Here is a 21015-nt window from a genome sequence, read left to right as displayed (position 1 = left end):
AGTTTCCATTGACTCGGGGAAGGCAGTAAATAGTAGGTGCATACTTGGCCAGGGCTCAACTGACCAGGGTTTTCTAATGCCCCCTTGCCTACGGCTGGGTGCCTTTGAGCCAGATTTAGCACTTCAGACAGATTCTCTATCTATAAAAGAGAAGGTTAGTATCTTACCTGCTGCAGGGAAACACGTGAAAGCAGAGAGAGAAAAGCATGGAACTGACAGATGACCTGGAGTTTTTGCTCTGTCACGAATGAACTGGATCTCAATTTCCTTATATAACATAAACTCTTAAACTTTATAAAGGAGACTTTCATCAGGAACCTTAAAAGCACTCCATTAGTTCAAGATAAGATCAAAACATTTCTACACTATTAATCAAAAATACCAATTATGTTTTTCATAGCAGAAGAGGTAACTGTCAAAGAAGGCTTCTAAAGGTGATGAACAATGGGCTGAACTACTCTGCAAATGTGACTGCTAAACCCTATAGGTTTATGTTCAGAAACCAAATGGTTGATTTGTTCACAGGATTCCTGCTTCCTTCCACTGCAAAATTTTTTTTCTGGGGGAAAAAAAAATTCTTGTCTCTCCTCCACCCCAGTATTGAAAAAGAAAGGGATGGGAAAGCTGCTTGGGTCGTTTTACACCCATAGACGGCTGCTCGAGCTAAAGGGTGTGTACCAGAGTCACCTGCATGGGCTATCTTACTGATTCATTTAGTTTTACCTTTCTTTATCTGACAATTCCACCAACAATATGTACCCTGTCTCACTTGCTAGGAATAAAATATCCTCTCTTCTTAGTAGACAAAGTTTGTGGAAACTTTCTAGAAAGTAGCAAGTATCAAGATTATACAAACGCAAGTTATTATCCTCAAGTCCACGAGGCTTAGGCTTTACCTTTTTATATTCTGACTAAATGTTAACTTTGCTCAATGAAACAGAAAAAGAAATCACTGTCTAGGTGTATGTTCATATGGAATGAACTCATGACTTCTTTCTGAGGTGATCTGCATTAGCTTTTAAAACAATTTTTTGGTTTAGTGCAGAAAACTTTTTACCTAGAGAAGCTAAGTGGTTGGAAAGAGCATCTCAGCCTATAAGCGGAACTAGAACAGCGTCGCTATTTAAGTAAAAGTGTAACACTAGTAATGAGGACTAGCTAAGGTCATTCTACTGTCTCTCCCTGTAGTCACCAACTCCACACCTCGCTATATTTAGACGAGGTATGCATACCCCATTAAAGAGAGGAGACTCAGTCCTAGGCTTAGGATCTCAGCAGTGGGGTTCTTACCTCAGCTGAGGGGGAAAGACACTAACCAAAATAGGTGTATTGATGCATTCCTTGGCAACCAAAAGAACAATCAGTGCTTTATTTTATTTCATTCTGAATAGATGTATAATCACTAGCATGCACAGAGCAATATCCACCACACAAAAGTTGGGCACAGTCATGACTAAAGCAAAGCAGTGAGTATCTTTAAAGTAACTCACTTGCCAGGACTGCCTGCCACGCTTTAGCCAGACACACAGAGCTGCCCAGGTCCACAGGGTAAAACGTACAGCAGTTTGGTCTCCCGGGAACTGGAACAAACAGGTTTCCAACCCAGGAATCACCACAGCATCAAAAACATTAGGGTCTGCCTGGGTCGAGTCCTCCAGCATTGCCCAGCTAACAGCCTCCAGGACCCCACATGCAGCAAAGGAAGAACCAAATGGAGACACAGCAGACTTATGCATTCTACCCCCTCCCAAAAAAAAAAGGCTTATGGAAAATGGATTTTATGATAAAGACTGTGTTGAACTGAGTCAGGGATGTGGTAGTACATATAATGGGGGAACCGGCTTGGGGGGACCTATTTCCTAAGTGGCCCTTAAATCTGGAATCAAAGGAAAGAGCCTGGGGAAAACAGATTAAAGAAAAATATAGTTGCCCTCCAGAAAGAGCTAAAAAAACCCTAATAATAATCAGATGTTTCTGGTACCTCCCCAACTGTCAGGAGAAAAAATTAAATAATTTAAAGAATGTGGTAAACATACTTTTGAAACTGAAGTATAACAAATAGAAATCTGTTTATCTTCATTCAAAGGAAACTGCACGTTGCCACTAGGAACATTTCCACTGCAGGAAAGATAAGCAGATGCTGGATGTTTTCCCAAAGCTTTTCTAGTGTCACTGAAGAGGCTTATGGAATCTGCTTTACATTTTTTTCAGATTAACAGTTAATGCTAAAAAGGCAATATTTTGAATGTTGTTTTTTTCTCTTCATAATGTATTTTAACATTTCTACAGTAACATATTTAAACAATATTTACTTCTAAACAGTTCAATTATTTTTAAGAGTGACTTTTGAAAAGCCCCATTTTCTGTTTCCTCTGCATTAAAACCCGAATTAATGAAAAATATCTATAAATATTCTCAATTAACTGAAAAACTGAAGAAATTCTTGGGGAAAAAATTCTAAGATAAATAAGGTTTGTTTTTTTTTTTTTTTTTTTTTTTAAAGATTTTATTGGGGAAGGGGAACAGTGTGTACTTCCAGGACTTTTTCCCAAGTCAAGTTGTTGTCCTTTCAATCTTAGTTGTGGAGGGTGCCATTCAGCTTAAAGTTGTTGTCCTTTCAGCCTTAGTTGTGGAGGGTGCAGCTCAGCTCCAGGTCCAGTTGCCATTGCTGGTTGCAGGGGCCACAGCCCACCATCCCTTGCAGGACTCAAGGAATCGAACTGGCAACCTTGTAGTTGAGAGGACGCGCTCCAATCAACTGAGCCATCCGGGAGTCAGCTCAGCTCAAGGTGCCCTGTTCAATCTTAGTTGCAGGGGGTGGAGCCCACCATCCCTTGCGGGACTTTGAACCGGCAACCTGTGGTTGAGAGCCCACTGGCCCATGTGGGAATCGAACCTGCAGCCTTAGGAGTTAGGAGCACGAACCTGCAGCCTTAGGAGTTAGGAGCGCGGAGCTCCAACTGCCTGAGCCACTGGGCCAGCCCTTTTTTTTAAATAAGGTATTTAATTTCTAAGAGTGATAAACTGGTCTGAGTTTTCTCAAGGCTTTATATGTAAAACCCAGAATTTTTTTGGCCAAAGCAAACAGGCACTGGATTAAGGCCTAAAGAAAATAATGTGAGATGGCAAGAAAGTGAAAGTGGCACATGAAACTTGATGGCTCACACTTCTGAAAATTCATAACTACACATGGTAGGCTGCAGAAATTTAGCTTAAAAGGAGGTTTAATGATTGGAGAATTCTTTTTTTTTTTTTAATTGGGGAAGGGGAACAGGACTTTATTGGGGAACAGTGTGTAGTTCCAGGACTTTTTTCCAAATCAAGTTGTTATCCTTTCAGTCTTAGTTGTGGAGGGCGCAGCTCAGCTCCAGGTCCAGTTGCTGTTACTAGTTGCAGGGGGCGCAGCCCACCATCCCTTGCAGGAGTCGAACCGGCAACCTGTGGTTGAGAGGACACGCTCCAACCAACTGAGCCATCCGGGAGCTCAGCAGCAGCTCAGCTCAAGGTACCGTGTTCAATCTTAGTTGCAGGGGGCGCTGCCCACCATCCCTTGAGGGACTCGAGGAACTGAACCGACAACCTTGTGGTTGAGAGCCCACTGGCCCATGTGGGAATCGAACCGGCAGCCTTTGGAGTTAGGAGCATGGAGATCTAACCGCCGGAGCCACTGGGCTGGCCCTGATTGGAGAATTCTTGATTCTCGGTGCACAACTGAATTACACCGCACATTCAATACACGAAATGGGTAAGCCATGGCAGTGGCTCTGGCCTCCCAACAAGCTCTTTCTCATTAATTTAATAAGTATCTGGATGAAAAACAATTAGACATTCTCTTAATTCCTCTCAACTTTTTCTTCAATACAGTAACAACTTTAAGTCATTTTGTCTTCCTGGTTTAAATCACCAGATATACATTACCCAATATTGCTTCTTTTTACAGTCACCACATAGGTACTGACTATTTGATGAAGACACAAATATCCAGGCTTTACTGTAACATTCCAAGTTTTCCTTAAGCAAATACCATTCTTGGAATATCTATTCCAAGATTATTACGGGAGAGACAATTCAAAAGGCTGCATGATCCTTCTCAATAAAGACAAAAATGTTACCTCAACATCTTTCAGAATAGGGAAATGATGAGTGAAAATAGATAAATCAATCTCAAAAAGCTTAAAAAGAGTTTACTTAATTTCTAAGTCAAATGCCTAAAACAATCTATTCCAGGTTTGTTTGTTTTTTTAAATATAAAGTTTATTGGGGTGACAACTGTTAGTGAAGTTACATAGGTTTCAGGTGTACAATTCTGTAATACATCATCTGTGTATCACATTGTGTTTTCACCACCCAGAGTCAGTTCTTTTTCCATCACCATATACTTGATCCCTTTTATCCTCGTCTACCACCCCCTTCCCTCTTTCCTCTCTGGTAACCACTAAACTATTGTCTGTGTCTATGAGTTTTTGTTTCTTCATTTGTCTTGTTCTTTCGTTGTTTTCAGTTTTATACACCACATATCAGTGAAACCACATGGTTCTTGAATTCTTCTGTCTGATTTATTTCGCTTAGCTCAGGGGTGTCCAAACTGCAGCCCACGGGCCAACTGTGGCTCGCAATCCTTTGTTAATTGGCCCGCAGCAAATTCCAAAAATATATTTAGTTTACTTAAATAAACCAGGTGAGGCAAAACGTACTTCACCTCGAGTGAGTGGCCCGGCTGTTTTGTGTATTTTACCACATATGGCCCTTGGTGAAAAACATTGAAAAAGGTTTGGACACCCCGGCTTAGCATAATAATCTCAAAATCCATCCATGTTGTTGCAAATGGTTCTTAATTTGGGGGTGGGGGGAGGTCATTAGATTCCTTTGAGAATTTGATGGAAGCTATGGGTTTTTTCCCCTAGGAAAAAAAATAAGAAGTACTAATCATAAATATACCCACTTTTTTTATGAGGTCATTAAATTCTCAAACTTTAATCTAAAACTCTGGATTAAAGGAACCTGGTAACTGCCCTAAAGAAACTCTGGCCGCTGGGAATGGACAGCCTCCCCACAACTCCCCCCTTCATCGTTTAGCAGATAACAATGCCGCTTTAACAAGAGGTAAACAACACTGAATGATTGATGCTTGGATTTAACTTTGAAACCAGAGGAAACACATATGCATTAGATAAGGGTTAGGACTGTTCTAAGGATCTTCTACTAACACTTCGGCCTCTGCCATTCTAAAGCTCCCAACAGGCACATTCCCATGAAAAGATCCTCTACCTGCTCCATCACTGCCTGCTTCTCTCCCTGCTTCTGAAAAATCCCTCTATAAGAAACGTGTTTATATTATAAAGATTCCCAAGCATTAGGTGAAAGTTCACTTACTGAAGCTCTACAATACTAAATATAACAGAATTTCAGTACAGTCGTGGATTTTTGAACAAGATTTTGCAAGTCATTAAAATTAAATCTGACCAGCAAATGAGATTTTACATGTCATAATCCTGTTGGAGCGTCTAGAAAATTTAACAACTACCCAGAGCATGCCATTTCACTTACTATGCTATTACAGTACTTGTTTTCTAAGTGTGTGAGAAATCTAAGATCACCAATACATTAAACACTGCTTTATGTGGTAAGTGATTCAACATGAAGTGACTAGATTTAGAGCTTTATTAATCTTATGATTTTATAATCCACACTACCTGGGAAAGAGGTTAAATGCAAGGTGTAACTTATTATAAAGGTAAAGGTTAATGTTTACATCAGTTAACAATCCTCATCTATTGCCATTATGTCCATAAATGCAGTGGCCTCATTATTTTTTAGATTATTTATTATACTTAAAAATTGATTTACACATTTACACCAAATGTCTACACTTCAGTTTGAGGTTCAAACAACAATTTATTAGTTTCCTGATCATTTTCTTTAAAATGGTACCCTCTACTCCCAGCTTACTTTCCATCTTTTTGTCCTCATTTATTTTTTCTGTATAAATCTGTATATTTTTTCTGTATAAGTCATATCATCAGATGCTAATTATAATTGCTTCTTTACATTCTGGAGTGTAAGTTCTAAGAGCTGAGTCTTGTTGGGTCACCGAAGCATTCCCAGTGCCTAGAACATTGTAGGTGATCAATAAATGAATGGATAGATATTTACTAAGCAGAGATATGAAGTTAGAAGCAAACACAGCATACAGCAAAAGCATGGGATATAAAGTAAGAGGACTTGGATTTCAGTCACTGCTCTTGCACTTACTACATAAGCTTAAGCAAGTCATGTAATCTCTGAACCTCAATCTCTTTCCTTTAAAATGAAGCTAAGTATTACTACACAGGGTTATTGCAAGGATTATAGGAAATAAGTGAAAACTTGTTGCAAATATTGATTATATCCCAGCAGTTAGTCTTGGAAAATTGGCAGAAAATTCTGCAAGACAGATCAATCTTGAGAAAGCAAGTTATTCTATCACCTTATCATTGGTCTTGCAGAACTATAGAGGCAGAATGAAGGAGTCAGACAGCACAGCATTAGAAGCGATAGGCTTGAACTTCACTTACCAGCTGGCTGACCTTAAGAAAACCTCTTAACTGCTTAATTTTCTTATCTATAAAACGAGGGGTAAAATATGGCCTCAAAAGTATAATTGTTTGAATCAAATGTCATGTTAATTGTGAAAGCATTTTTTAAACTATGACACAGAGTTTGCATTTTTAGCCAAAGCAATTAATTACCTTTCCTAAAAGAGAATCCTAATCTCATCTGTTCCACCAGCCCAATGGAAGGAAATATTATTCCAAAATATGCTCACCTGGGCTATGGGCAGAAGTATACAGACTCCCAATTCTTGCTGTAGCTTCTCCCCCTTTGAGGAAAAGGTAGGACAGAACAGGAAAAGACAGAATAGGAAGATACAGAATGAAAAGAAAACAGGTTCAGAAAGAGACATTGAATAAACAGTAAAGCTCGGATGGCTTCAGGTCTATTTGATTTCCCATCACACAGCCAGGACCAGCTTCCTGGGTGCGTGATCTGTACAGCGGCACAGGGTCAGCAGATGAAAGGGCCACACACTTGGTTTAAGGCTCTTCTGTGGCTGTTTTGAAATTTTATTCTTTTTTAACTAGGGGCCCCACATTTTCATTTTGCACTGGGCCCTGAAAATTATGTCGCCGGTCCTGTCCACAATCTTCCCACTAGATGAGAGGACGAGGACAATAGCTTATAGTCTCAATAACTGCCTACAAGGACCCCCCTCACTTAAAGGACAGCGAGTAAAAAGGAGACTTTGAATCAGGTTGGTGATGATATATCTGTGGTACTGGAATTCTTAAGAATACTTAGGAAAAATCAATTTAGTTAAAAAGCAGTAGCCCAAATTCGAAACGCAAATGTTGTTTGTCTTCCCTCCTCTGTGCCTCATCACATCCTAATAACAGGCCAGAAAGCTGAAGTTAGCCAGTGAAATACCTAAATCAAATCTAACTGACTTTCCATTCTGAAACCCAACCAAAGACCCTCAAAACTGTGGGTTATCTTTGGGTTTTGATTTGACATCTACTATCTTACATCAAGCATAGTGACATCGCCACAGAAACCCTCTCTGGACTGGCGTCCTTAACACAATCCCACTCAGTTACATCACAACCTTTAAGTAACGTTTTGTTTCTTTCCTGCTCCTGCTGACTGCAGAAACAGCTGGTGCTTTTTCGTTGACTGGAGTTCAAAGGCTGAAGCTGATGAATTGAAGCAGCAATGCAGTTTTTGATGTCTGCAGGCCAAAAAGATGCTTTCTCTCCCTAAAGCCAGAATGACCCCACACTAGTCCATTCTGACCTCTGGACTCCTTATCAGTCACCTTTGGTCTCTGTCAGCAGTTGGACGGCCAACCCACAGAGGTCCACTCTCCAGCGAACAAAGGCTTGCTATGTAAAAGAGAGGAGCCGCGGGTAGAGATAGGATCTGAAGAGAAGGTGCTGAACTCATCCTCTCTGTTCCAGCAGTGCGTCCAGGACTGCTGCCACTACAAAAAGTGAAACTTCACCCGAAAACACTTTCTCTGCCCCTGATTTAAACACATAGCTTCATTAAGAAAGCAGCTCAGTTTCAGATAGAGGTAGGCAAGCATTACTAGTGCAGCCAGCATGTCACTGTGGCCTGCACTGTAACTCTCCTTTCTCTTTCCCATCTTTTCCTTTTTCTTTTAGAAGCCTCTCGGGATACTGTTTAGATCTGTCAGTGACATTCGAAATAAGATTCTTTAATAGCTTTAATAAGTATACACACTCTTCTTTCTCCTTTCTCCTCTAATAGCCTCAAACATGAAAAGCCTCAAAGATGAAAAGTTTTGTTTCGAATGTTGAAGCAGCCTGTTCCCTAACAAGTAAATCTCAACTTTGAGAAATAAACCCATTGCCTTCTATAAACAGGATCAGGAAATTCTAATCTCGTAAGTATAGTCACAAGCATTAACAAAGTAATGGATCTGACCATCTTTTTAAGTTTCAGTATCCCTAGTAAGATGGCACTATGGGAAATCGAAATGATGCTTAGCACTTCCAAAGCAGAAAACAATGAAATGTTGTTCAAGGTCTGCATTAATTTGCTGCAGGACCCTAGGTGAGTCTGTTTATCATTTGGGTCTAAAATTCTCTAAGTCAAAAATGGCTGGGTTTTTGGATTAAGATAAAAACGTGGGAAGGTAAATTCATAAGCAGGATAATTAGTTTCTTCATCTTATCACTGTACTATGATTTCATCTTTCTATTAGTTGTATTCAAATAGCGTACATATTAAAGCGTTTTCCATCAGTGCTTAGGTATGAAACAGGTTCCTCATAGGAAAGACAAACGAGGATCAACTTTTCTGGGTCTCCAAGTAGTGCTGATGAATTGAAGGACAAAATCATGTTTACCTTGATTTTACTTTTTATCATTTCAGGAGCACTGTGAAAATGAATTACTGAAATTGCTGGCAGGAATGCAGATTGGTACAACATTTCTGGTGAGCAAACTAGCAATCTGTATCAAAAGACCTAGAAGTACGTATACCCTTTGGTCTAGCAATCCCAGAAGTGAGCTTTAGGATATTTCCATTAGGGACATGTGCACAAGGATATTCATTCAGTGAGGCTTTGTTTATAACAAACTGCAGAAAACTGGACACAATTAAAATGTGCAACAATAGGGCAGAATTTGAATCAGTTCTGGGGAAAACAAACTAACTCTTGAAAAGAATATGAAACAAATGCATTTCACGACAATGGCAGGATGTTCCCAATACGCTAAGTGAAAAAAGTCGTATTACAAAGCAGTAGATAGAGGACAATCTCATTTTTAAAGGTATATATGTACATAGAAAAAGTCTGGATGGTGTTAACAGTAAATATCTTTGGGAGATAAAAATAAGAGTAATGCTTTTTGTGGAGTGGAGGAATGCCTCAATATTTTGTTTGTTTTTTAAATAATAAACATGCATTACCTACAAATATTAAAAACAATCAATACTTTTTGCTTTGTTGACTTTTAATTACCAGTAAGACCAGTTCCATGAAAAAACAAATCACCCAGGACAAGTTCACTTTTAAGCTGAGTGGGTAGTAAAGAATGAGATATTATCAACTATACTGTACATAAGGCAGTTTTGTTTCTGCCTTATGTTTTTAAGTTTTTAAAGTGAAAGGGATTCTCCATTTGGAAATTTCCCCCAAGCTGATTTGTAAAATTGCCATAAAGAAGAATACTGGTATTCAGTATTTATTAGTTGATTTTAATTGAGGAGGAGACTAGAGGTTATTTTTTTAAAACATAATAAATATTCGAATTTTCTGACAAATAGGGCATACAGCCTCGCTCAGAATTTCTCCAAGCATCTAAAATGGCAACAAAACAACAAGAATTCCAGTAACGTGGGCATAGTGAACTACCATGATAACTGAGACCGACCAAAGAAGAGCACCCCCAATTTAGTAACAGCCAGGACTAAAGTGGGTTCTCAGCAGATATACTCAAGTACTCCCAAAGAGATAATAAAAATGTATGATTAAAACAACAAAGGCTTTTAATCTTTTAAATTACAGAGAGAGCTACCAGTCTATAATCTTCAGTTATTCTTTAATTTTGAAAAAAATTTACACTGGGTTTATATGCATTTAGTTAGAATCACTAAGTGAAAATACGTATGTAGTTTCTCTTATGTAGTCTCAGTTTGCCATTTCTCTCAGTGCAGGAGAGCAGAATAAAGCACTATCAGTTAAGTTTTTAGTAGGTGCAGCAACTCTTCTTTGAATCAATATCATTAAACTATGATTTGGGTTTCATATAACGTGGCATTTATAGAGTTCTTGATTTTTATTAATTGATGTATAACTGTAGGCTTACTATCTGCGTAAAAGACCCCTACGTCCACCAGGATGGTTTCCATATGTATTTGACTGAGACATAAGGAGCTGGAAATCGCTTAGAGAACACTAAATAAGCTGAGCCATTAATTGGCAACCAGGCCATTAAACTGGTAGCCAAGCCAGTAAGAACAAAGAAAAACAGCAACCAGCACACCCCTCCCCGTACAGCTCACTCCACAGTAAATACGACAAGCCCTCTGAGCCATGGGAACCACCTTGCGACCACATGATGCTGATGTAACCATATCTAGTAGCTAAGCACCTGGAGGAAGCAGAGAAAGGTTTTGCTTTGGATTACTCGAATGTGCTTTCTGTCTTTTTTTTTACCCATAAAGCCACTAGCAGATAGTTGAATGATTTCTGTTACACTGCCTGTGGTGATTTCACATTATGCTTCCAGCCACTGGTACTGAATCAGTAACAGCCTTGTAAAATTGGCAGCCTTCCTAAGTAAGCTACGTAAAGTCTGCAAATGCTGGTTACTGTGCTGTGTACTTAGAGGGTACTCGATAAAAAACTTGATAAAAATTCTGCACATACGATATATCCAAAATATACTCATAGCAGTTTCCTAAAGAACATCACTGGTATATACAAAAGCTTTTCTAGATTCCCTTCTTAGCACAAATGATTAGTAGCAGTCATTCACTGAAAACTATTTGTAATATGGCCACAACATCTGCCACATTGATCCTTCTTTTTCTCTCACCACTTAAATACCTTTACCTTTGTTCACACACATCAAGACATTTAAGGGGGTCAGAAATAAAGGTCAGAGTCCCAGCTCAATTCATACTCCTATAAAGCCTATACTAATTTAATTGGATCATTTACAATACCTTTCTGTCCTCTGAATATTTGAAGTACCAATTGCACCATTCATCTGGCACTTGGCATGTGCTAAATTGTGTTTCTTTATCCTTTTATTGACCTTTCTTTATCCTAAACAGACCGAGCATCCTGACTGCAGAACCCATCTTGCATTTTTTCTATCTCCTACCCTTTGCCCAGAATAGATGCAATTATGACAATGATGCAAATAATAGAATTTTTGCCATCAGACTGGCATACCACTCCGGAATCCAATTCTTTCACCTATACTTTGGTTCATGTCAAAAGAGCAAAAATATTAGCTACCCATTACTGAGTGTTTACTATTAACAGTACTTCACAAATATTACATTTAATCCTTATAGGTATTATGAGCTCCATCTTATTGATGAGAAAACTAAGGCTTATGGTGGTTCTGTATAATACGCTTAAGGTTGCACAGTTTGTAGGAGGTGAAACTGATTGGAACTCCGGTCTGTTTCAACCTAAACACCAGACTATGACTGTTAGCCACAGGAACAAATGACAAGGAAGATACTGAATACGTGACTCAAGACACCTTTTAAGAATTTTTAAAGAGAATATTTAAGAAATTTGATACTAAGAATTGGGTGTGAGATTTTATGGGGGAGGGATGAGCACCACAGAGGTGGAACTGACAGGATGATCTATACCAAACTTGGCCAAAGGGACATCAAAGAAGTATTTACATTGAGAATTCAAATCTCCCACAGATGCCCCAACTTCTCAAACTAAAAGCTCCCCACAAAAATAAAGATGATACAATAATAAGAAAACATTTTTTGGTGTTTATGAAAACTGGGTATATTAATTTTAGGGGAAACAGGAGAATTTAAAGATACCTGGGACAGAGGTGAGTCCCAAATAAATGGCATCTCTCTTGAAAACTCTGTTATATTGATACTTATTTCAAATCAGTGAAGAAAGAGCAGAAACATTCTTATTCAATTAATCCCGCCTGGTGCTCAACTGGCTTTTATTACACAAAATTCAGAGGACAGCAGAGAGGAGACACATGGGCAAAATGCTGAGCTCATAAACCCAATCGGCCTTTCGGTGAGGTGCTGAAGGTTGCTGAAAATGTTTCTTGGGTTGCAAATAGAAGAATATGTGGCATAGACTTTTAAGAATATAGACACTACAGAAGATAAGCAATATAAAAGCCATAATTAAAATTCTCAGGGTTTGAAATCTCCTGTTATGGATCCTGCAGGTCCATATGACTTTTTATCAATAAGTGTTAATTTAAGTACAAATGGTAAAAGTAACAACGACATCTGAAATTTTTGTTTTCTTATTATCTCATTTGATCTCCACAGTTCTCTGAAATGAGGCAGATATTATCGCCAAACAAACATAAGCAACAGTTTGAACCATCTAGCTCATCACCCAAAAAAATCAAATTATTCTATGTCTTCTATATCTGGAAAACCAAACTATTGCAACTTTTTAAAAAACTACTCTAGAATAGGCTTATACTGAGGTTTTTTTTCTTTATCTGAGAGTAAATTCAAGCCTCTGGATTCCGTTGCTTTAATAGACATAACTAATGCCAAATCCCTTAGGTTACTAAAAGAAGGGTCACACCCCTCTAAAAACAGATTAATGCAGAAAACAAGCGTTGCTCAATTCACACAACCTGCAACAAAGGAAGTGAGCCCAAATTTGCCCGTGGTGTACAACACTAGCAATCTATTTATAAATCATTTGCTACATTCTTTCCAAGTCACAGGAACACAGAAAAAGGCCATGATGTCCTTAGCACATGTCTTCAAGTTAAACCTAATGATGTTAGTGGCAGCAACGTCCTGCCTCATTCAACACACAGAGCTAACTAACCCTATCTTCAAGTAGTGAGCATACTAACATTTTTAATTTTTTAATTTTTTTTTTTTTTTTTGCTTTCACCTTACGAATTAAGAAACATCATGTGATTGCATCTACACCACTGTTCTTTAGGCCCAAGGTAGTTTAACGTATAGTAATTAAGAGGACTCACTTTACTGGAGAGACCCAAGAAGAAATGTGAGCAACATAATCTGTAGAAGGCTCTCTATTACTCCAAGGTCTACAGCTCTTAGAAACAGAATGACAACATCCTTAGTTATTTGGCTTAGAGCAGTGGTTTCTCAGCGTAGTCTAAAGAGGCTGCCTAATTTCAGGAGTGACTACACAAGCCAGAGAGCAGTCATTTAGAAAAAACATCCACTCTAGTTTGATCAAAAAGAAGTTCTGACTTGAGCACATCACAACCTGATTGTTCTTGTTCCCCTGCATTGTGCAGATTTACTCTTAAAAGCATGGCTCCGATGAGGCCAAAGCTGAGAGCTCTCTTCTCACCCCTCCCCTTTGGGTTCCAAGCCAATCACTGCTCTACTCACTTCAAACAAGCACAAGTGGGGATGAAGCCATACAAGGTGATCACTGCTTATGAAAACACAAATGCACCTTTATATGCTGACAGTGGATCATTAACTTTTTCTTCATATTTGAAGGCCATAACGCCTAGAAGATGCACCAGATGTAAAACTTATTTGATCACCCTTTAAAAAACGTTCCACATTTTAAGGCTGCATTCTCTATTCAAGCATCAAAAATAACCACAAAAACCGTTGGTATTAATTTAAAATCAGAGAGACATCTCATGTCTCTTTTAAATACTAATATTAGTCTCTTTACCAACCAGAGAAAAAAAGCCTTTAAATCATAAATAAATGCCTGGTTTAATCACTGAATTATCAACTATTCTAATTATATTTGCCTATTTTTGCAGAGGACAAGATGCAGATTTTAAAAGTACCATGGACAATTACGCTTGTTCAATGAGAACAAGGAAATAAAGAAACTGGAAAGGCAAAAAATAATCATCATCATCATAAAATTATAACACTTGGAGTATGATCCCTTGGTTCTAGGTTTTTAAAATACAGATAATTTCTGCTAAGCAACTGTCTCAGAGCTAGAAAAAGATGGAAAGCTACACCTAAATCATTCCACAAACCAGATATAAGCTGGACAAAGATAGCACCAAAGATTCAACAATACTTGAGTGCAAAAACCTTAAATAACAGTAAACCAAATTCAACGATGTGTTAAATAATGCAAACAGTGTGTAAGCATGATTCAACTTTAGCAACTCAATATAAGTCACTGCATTACCAGTAATGGGAGGGAAAAAAATACATTCCAGTAGACGTCCAAAAAGCATTCAATGGAATTCAATAACTATATGTAATGTAAAAATCTTTTTAAATTAGGAATAGGAAATGCCCTTAACTTGATAAATGGTCTATGCCAGAACCTATAGCACACAATATGCCTATTTACAAAACATAGAAAACATTCCTTTCACAATGGAAAACAAGATAAGACTATCAGCATTGCTACTATTTAATATTACACTAGTGCCTTAGCCAAAGCAATGAGTTATAACCAGGAGGCAAAACTCATTTACAAATGATACTATTATCCACATAGAAAAGTCAAGAAAATCAACTAAAAAAATCTATTAGATATTAGGACCAAGTAAGAGTTCAGCAAGGTGGTCTCATTAAAAAAAAAAAAAAAAAAAAAAAAAAAAAAAAGGCGCAATAGTTTCCGTTTTATTTAACACCTGCAGTGACCGACTAACCAGAAAATGTCATGGGAAAGAAGAACTCATTTACAAGAGCAATAAAAACTTGAGGAAACACTCATGAATGAGAAGAAAAGTGCTAATTACTATATGAGGAAAAGTGTAACATTTAAATGAAGGACATTTTAAACACAGTGAATCAATAGACACACATATCACATTCCTTAGTGGGAAGGTTGATTTTGTAAAGCTGTTAATTCTCTCCAAAACTAATTCATTACAATTTCAATCAAAATCCCAACAGGATTTTTAAAAGTGAAAATTGATAAGCTGTTTCTAAGACTTCCTTGGAAAATATACTAAGCAATAACTAACACATTACAAAAGTATAATAATGAGGTAGCAGGCCTTGCTATACAAGGTATCAAACACTAAATCTGTACTAAGTAAAATAGTATGGTATTAGTGTATGAACAGAAAAACATATTAACAGAACTTACGGCATAGAAGCAGAGCCCAAGTATCTATTAGAATTTAATATATAATATGTGTAGCGTTTCAAATCAGTGAGGTGGGAATAGACTAAATGATATTTGAATAACTGATTATCCATTTGGAAAAAGGTAAAGTTAGATTCCTGTTTCACACTATAAATAAAGATAAATTCCAGATGTTTCAAAGAGTGAAGTATTTTCAAAGTATAGACATATTAGAAAAAATATAAAAGAATACTTTTATAATCTTGGGAGTGGGTGGGAAGGGTTTTTTAAAGCAAGAGACAAAATTCTGAAATCATGAGAGAAAATGTTAAGAGTTTACTACATAAAAATGAAAAACTTTTATAACAAGATGCAAAATTAAAGACATGCAATAAAGTGGTAGAAAGTATTTTTTTCACATATTCAGAATATACGAAGTACATCAAAAAGAAAAATGGTCATAAGTACAAGCATGCAAATCACAGAAGAAGAATAAAAAAGACCAATGAAAATATAAAAGAATGCTAAACTTCTATCATAATAAGGGAATTGCAAATAGAGCAGTATTTAAGAGCAGGGGCCCTGAGTGAGACTGCCTGCGTGCGTATCCCGGCTGTGTAATTTTAGACAAGTTACTCAACATCTCTGTGCCTCTTATCTGTACTTGAGGGTAATATCTAACCATAAGGCTGTTGAGAGAATGAGGTAATATGCACAGGGCTCAAAACAATACCTGGCACACTGTAAGATATTAACTGCTACTTAATATCATTATTAATATTACCAGGGTTGGTGAAGGTACAGGGAAAGATATGTATATATTCTTACAGCTCGTTAAGAACAAAATGGCAAAGCCTTTTTAAAAAACAATCTGGCAGGATGTATCAAATTTTTAACATATACATACTGTGCGACTCAGAAATTCCACTGCTAGAAATTTATCTAAAGAAATGTTCTTATGTATACAAAGAAAGACAGACACACACACACATCTCAGGACTTCCAGTGCAGATCTTAAGAACTCTGCATTAGAAGATAGGAAATGCTGGTTCTAGTTTAGTTCTACCAATAACAAATCATGTAATCCCTGTGCAAAAAAGAAAAAAAAACGCTTCACGATTTTGATTTTTTGGTTTATTACTCTGCAAAATGTGGATGACAATTTGCCCAATATGCCTCAGAGAAATACTTTAAGGGCATGGTCCCCAAAGTATGGTCGCTGGACCAGCAGCATCAGCGTCATCTAGGAACTTGTTAGAAATGTAAATTCTCAGGCCCACCCCCGACCTACAAAATCAGAAACTCTGGAGGTGTGAGCAGCAATTGGTGTTTTAAATTTAATAAGCTGTCTAGGTGATTCTGATGCAAGCTTAAGTTCAGAGATGAGCACATGTGAAATCACTTGGATAACTATAGAGCAAAATTGAAAGAACAGGAGTAATATTATTACTTAACACAAAAATAAAACTGTTTCCACTTTTCAATTTCATGAAAAGGTACATTTTGGATAACCATCTCAATATGCTCCTTTGTTGCTGAGCTTTAAGCTTTAGAAAGCATTGATATGCAGCTAGGAAATCAAACTCACATATGAAACCAAGTAAATAAATACAAGTATTTGAGGTCAAGGATAAAAGCTCAAGGTAACCTCATTAACAAATCAAGCAATCTCTCAAGTACCTAAGTTTCAAGATTTTTGATCAGAGGTTTTCATAATGGGAACATTGTTTTAATGGTAGCTTTTGCCTGCATTTTATCTAATAATTCTTGATCCTTCACTGAACTTTTTAGGACATCAAAATAGCCACCCATTTTTTTCTTTTTTTTTGAAACTTTATAAGTTTATTTGAGCCAAACTGATGACATATGCAGGGGAGCAAGATCTCAAATGCTCTTCCAACCTATTTTTTGATAAGCTATTTGTTTCGCATGTAACAGTAACAGTAGACAAGCCTTGCCCCCTTGCTGAGCGACCACTTCTCAGGGATTGAATGTTGGCACTCTAAAAATGACACAGGCTCCCTTATTTTTCAGAAATTCAGAATTCTGTTTTATTACAAAGTATGTATAGACTCTTAAAGGGAATGGAACTTTTCACGATCATTTGAACAGTCTGATCCAAGACTCCTGAAGTTTGATTAGATGGTGCTCTGGGTTACTCACATATTTTTTTCTCATAGGGTTAACACCTTTATGACAGTACCCATTCTTTGTTTCTGGAGTGAATTCAACCACTTAATGTTCTTCACTGATATGTCAAAACCACCACCACACTTGGCAGAGTGAGAACTTAATCTAAAACTGGCAATATAATTCCCAATAAAATACAGTAATACCCCAGCTTTTCTCTAATTTCAACTGTATAGTACATAACAGTTAAAAGCCAAGAAATTACCGCGAGCCTGGGAAGTCACCAAAATAGGTTTCCCAAGGCCATATTCTAAAGGTCATGAACTTTCCCTATAGGAGAGCACCTAGGATCTCATCTGGCCTTTTCACTGACACAGTTCTCACAGGATTTGGTTTCTAAACCCACAGCAAATCTGAGGCAGCAAAGGAGAAAAGGAAAAACAGCTCTTCTGAGTGGGTCCTCAGCAGGGACAAGAGAACCACTGGGCTAAGAGTACTTATGTGTCAAACATACGTTTACAATGTTCTGAGTCTGTCTTCACTTGGGACGGTAAGTCTTAATCTTTCAGTTGCTCACACCAGTCATTGCTATTTACGTATCTGGCACCACAGGGAAATGTTCACACCAGTTGAGTTTTACAGTATCAGGCCTTAGAAACAATACTTCCCTTTAGGAAAGAGATTCTTAACCTTCCATGATGAGATCCCATGACTTGGGAATCTGCTTTAAAAATGTATTTATCCACCCAACATTTTCACATAACCGTAAGGAGTTCATTGACCTTCTGAGCCAATCCATAGAACTCTTGGTGACCATGAACTCCAAATTAAGAACTGCATTAGGTGCCAAAAATGCGTATGTTTAAGTTAACAAAATTTAGGGTTTTATTCAGAATGATCCCAAAAGATGTTTAAATGATGATGAACTAACTGGGCAAGACTACAAATGCTAAATTAAAATGATGGCCAAAGCAATACTAATAAATACACTTTAGAATAAGAGAATATTAGGACACTAGCAAGTCTCTTAAGAAAAAAATGTGGTAAAAGAGAAACAAAAATGAAATATTCTGCAAACCTTTAAAACACTGTCTCTACCTTAGAAGCAAAATTCTTAGTATAGCAAATATGTTTTCTGCTACTAAGTTGAAGATGTCAGCAGTTAAAGATAATTCCTAAGAGTGTAAGTTTCAAAAATGACCTTGAAACTACTAAGACAGAATATCCTTTTTATAGTGGTTAACAGCACTTGCCCAGGAAACAGATCTGGATTCTAAGGACAGTTTTGTCATTTACACGCTATATGGGCTTGAGCAATTACTTAACTTCTCTAAGCCTCAGCTTCATTATCTGTAAAGAGAACAAATAAGTTCATAGCGTTGCTGTGATGATTAAATGAGATGATATACATTAAATCTTTGCACAGTGATAAGTGGTCAGTACATGGCAGCTATTAGTTATTGTTTAATTTCAGTTAACTCATTTTTTGTGCAGGCATTTATAGTTTGCAAAATATTATTGTACATATGATCTCTTATGATCCTCTAGGGTAGCAACCACTGTTTTTTTTGCAGTGGAAATAACAAAACCACTTTTTGCAGTGGAAATAACAAAAGTCAAATGACTTACCCAAAGACACTAATTAGTAGGAAAAGAAATCTGCACTTATTTGATTACACTAGGAAGCAAGATTCAAAACTCATTCTCCCTCCAAAAAAAAAAAAAACCAAAACACACACACACACAAAGCTTAGAAGCTCTGCCTTTTAAATTCTGTTTAATCATTTTAAAAATTGTAAACATACATAAAATTTGCCAATGTTAACCATTTTTAATTGTACGTACGGTTCAGTGGCATTAAATATATCCATTGTTGTGCAACCATCACCACCATTTATTCCCAGAACTTTTTCTTCTTCCTCAAATGAAACTTTGTACCAATTTAACACAAACTTCCTGTTCTCCTCCAACCCCTGGCAACTGGACTACTCTAGGTACCTCAGATATGTGGAATCATACAGTATTTATTCTTTGTCACTAGCTTATTTCGCTTAGAATAGAATCCATCCAAGTTTATCCATGTTATAGCATATGTCAGAATTTCCTTCCTTTTTAAGGTTGAATTATAGTCAGCTGTATTATATGCCACATTTTGTTTATCCATTCATCCACTGATGGACATGTGGGTTGCTCCCACTGCCCTTTTTCTTTTTAAAGTATTGTTAATACTATTATTTTGACATTGGTTATCCAGTTTCGGATTGTTCACTCTTTTTCTCCTCTTTCACTCCATTTGTCCTTTTTCTTTACGAGAAAATACAAACAAGCAGTTGATTTAATTCGGTAGTTTACAGTACCGAGGAGTAAAAACCATTTTTTTTGGGAGGGGGGCGCTATTTTTTTAGGAGCTCCACCATGAATCTATACAAAAGGAAAAAGCTGAAACTCAAATGAGTTTAATTTGGTTTGGTAAGCGTGCAAACCATTAATTAAAATGATAAAGTAGATGTATGATTAGCTACAAAATCATTTTACATGCTACTGTTGGGACCTTTAATAAGAGATAATAGAAAGTTTCTGTTGTTGGACATTAAATTAAAAAGTTCTTCAGTGCTGACCTGGGAGGAAGACAGAAGGATTGCTGAAATGCTAGGAGTCTGGAAAAACCTCAGTAGGTGACTCTCCAGAAGCCACTCTGAAGACCAAACTGCTGCTATCTAAAGTAACCCTAAACCACTCCACGGGTCTAAGAATGCAACTTGAATAGACAGGAGTCCCTCCGTTTTGCACTTTATAACTAGGAGGTGAGATTAACCACAAGCTTCTGCAGAGTTCTCAGAAATGGCTAAACCACAAATGTAAAAAGGAAGGACAACAACTCGACATAGGGACTTTAAAAATGATTTAAAGATGTGCCTGAATCTTGCACTTCAGTGTATGAAGGTGTACATACATGCAGGCTTGGGTTGTGAGCACGTATTATCAACGGGGAGACAAAAAGAAACAAACAAACAAACAAAAAAACCCCAAAAAAACAACAGCCAAACTACCGAAATACAGTTTTCTGAAATAACTCCAGACTACAACCAGCGGGAGCAAAGAATGAACTGACTGCCTTTGTGTGAACGGCTTACACCAGAAACCTATGGTCACATACAAACTTATTTGAAACTAGAAAACAGAACAGGCGGGCTTGATCCAGGACCCTCAAGGGAGTGCTAGCGTTTCCGGCTGGCGGTTCAGAATCTACAGATGGCCCTTCACCCCGAGTCTCCCGAGTGCCACACAGCTCGGCTGTCACTCGGTCACCACAGACAACTTCCCTGGGACGAGCCTACTTTCAGATTCCCTCAAAGTTTACCAAAATTCTCGCCAAGGATTCTTCTGTCCGCTCACCCCTTGGGGACACTTTCTGCCTCCAATAACTACCCCACACCTCCACCCCACGACCGCCCCCGGGCGCCCCGAGACCTCCAAGCACGCAGGGTGCATTTTCGCCCTCGCTTGCTTGCCAGGATGCTGGGGAACGCGACTGCTGTAAAGCAAACTTTCCGAGGGTTCGCGGAGGGTAGGAGGGCGCACGG

General features: G+C 37.8%; 1 protein-coding gene across 4 annotated transcripts in view; it reads right to left on the bottom strand.

Annotated features, from left to right (window-relative positions):
- Nucleotides 1-21015, bottom strand: part of SSH2 (slingshot protein phosphatase 2) — a 223431-nt gene that overhangs the window by 77711 nt on the left and 124705 nt on the right. The window lies entirely within an intron of this gene.

This window comes from Rhinolophus ferrumequinum, chromosome 21 (genome assembly GCF_004115265.2).
Source record: "Rhinolophus ferrumequinum isolate MPI-CBG mRhiFer1 chromosome 21, mRhiFer1_v1.p, whole genome shotgun sequence".
In the NCBI taxonomy this organism is placed as follows: Eukaryota; Metazoa; Chordata; class Mammalia; order Chiroptera; family Rhinolophidae; genus Rhinolophus; species Rhinolophus ferrumequinum.
Note: the sequence above shows the minus strand (reverse complement) of the source record. Positions and strands in the feature narration are given on the sequence as shown.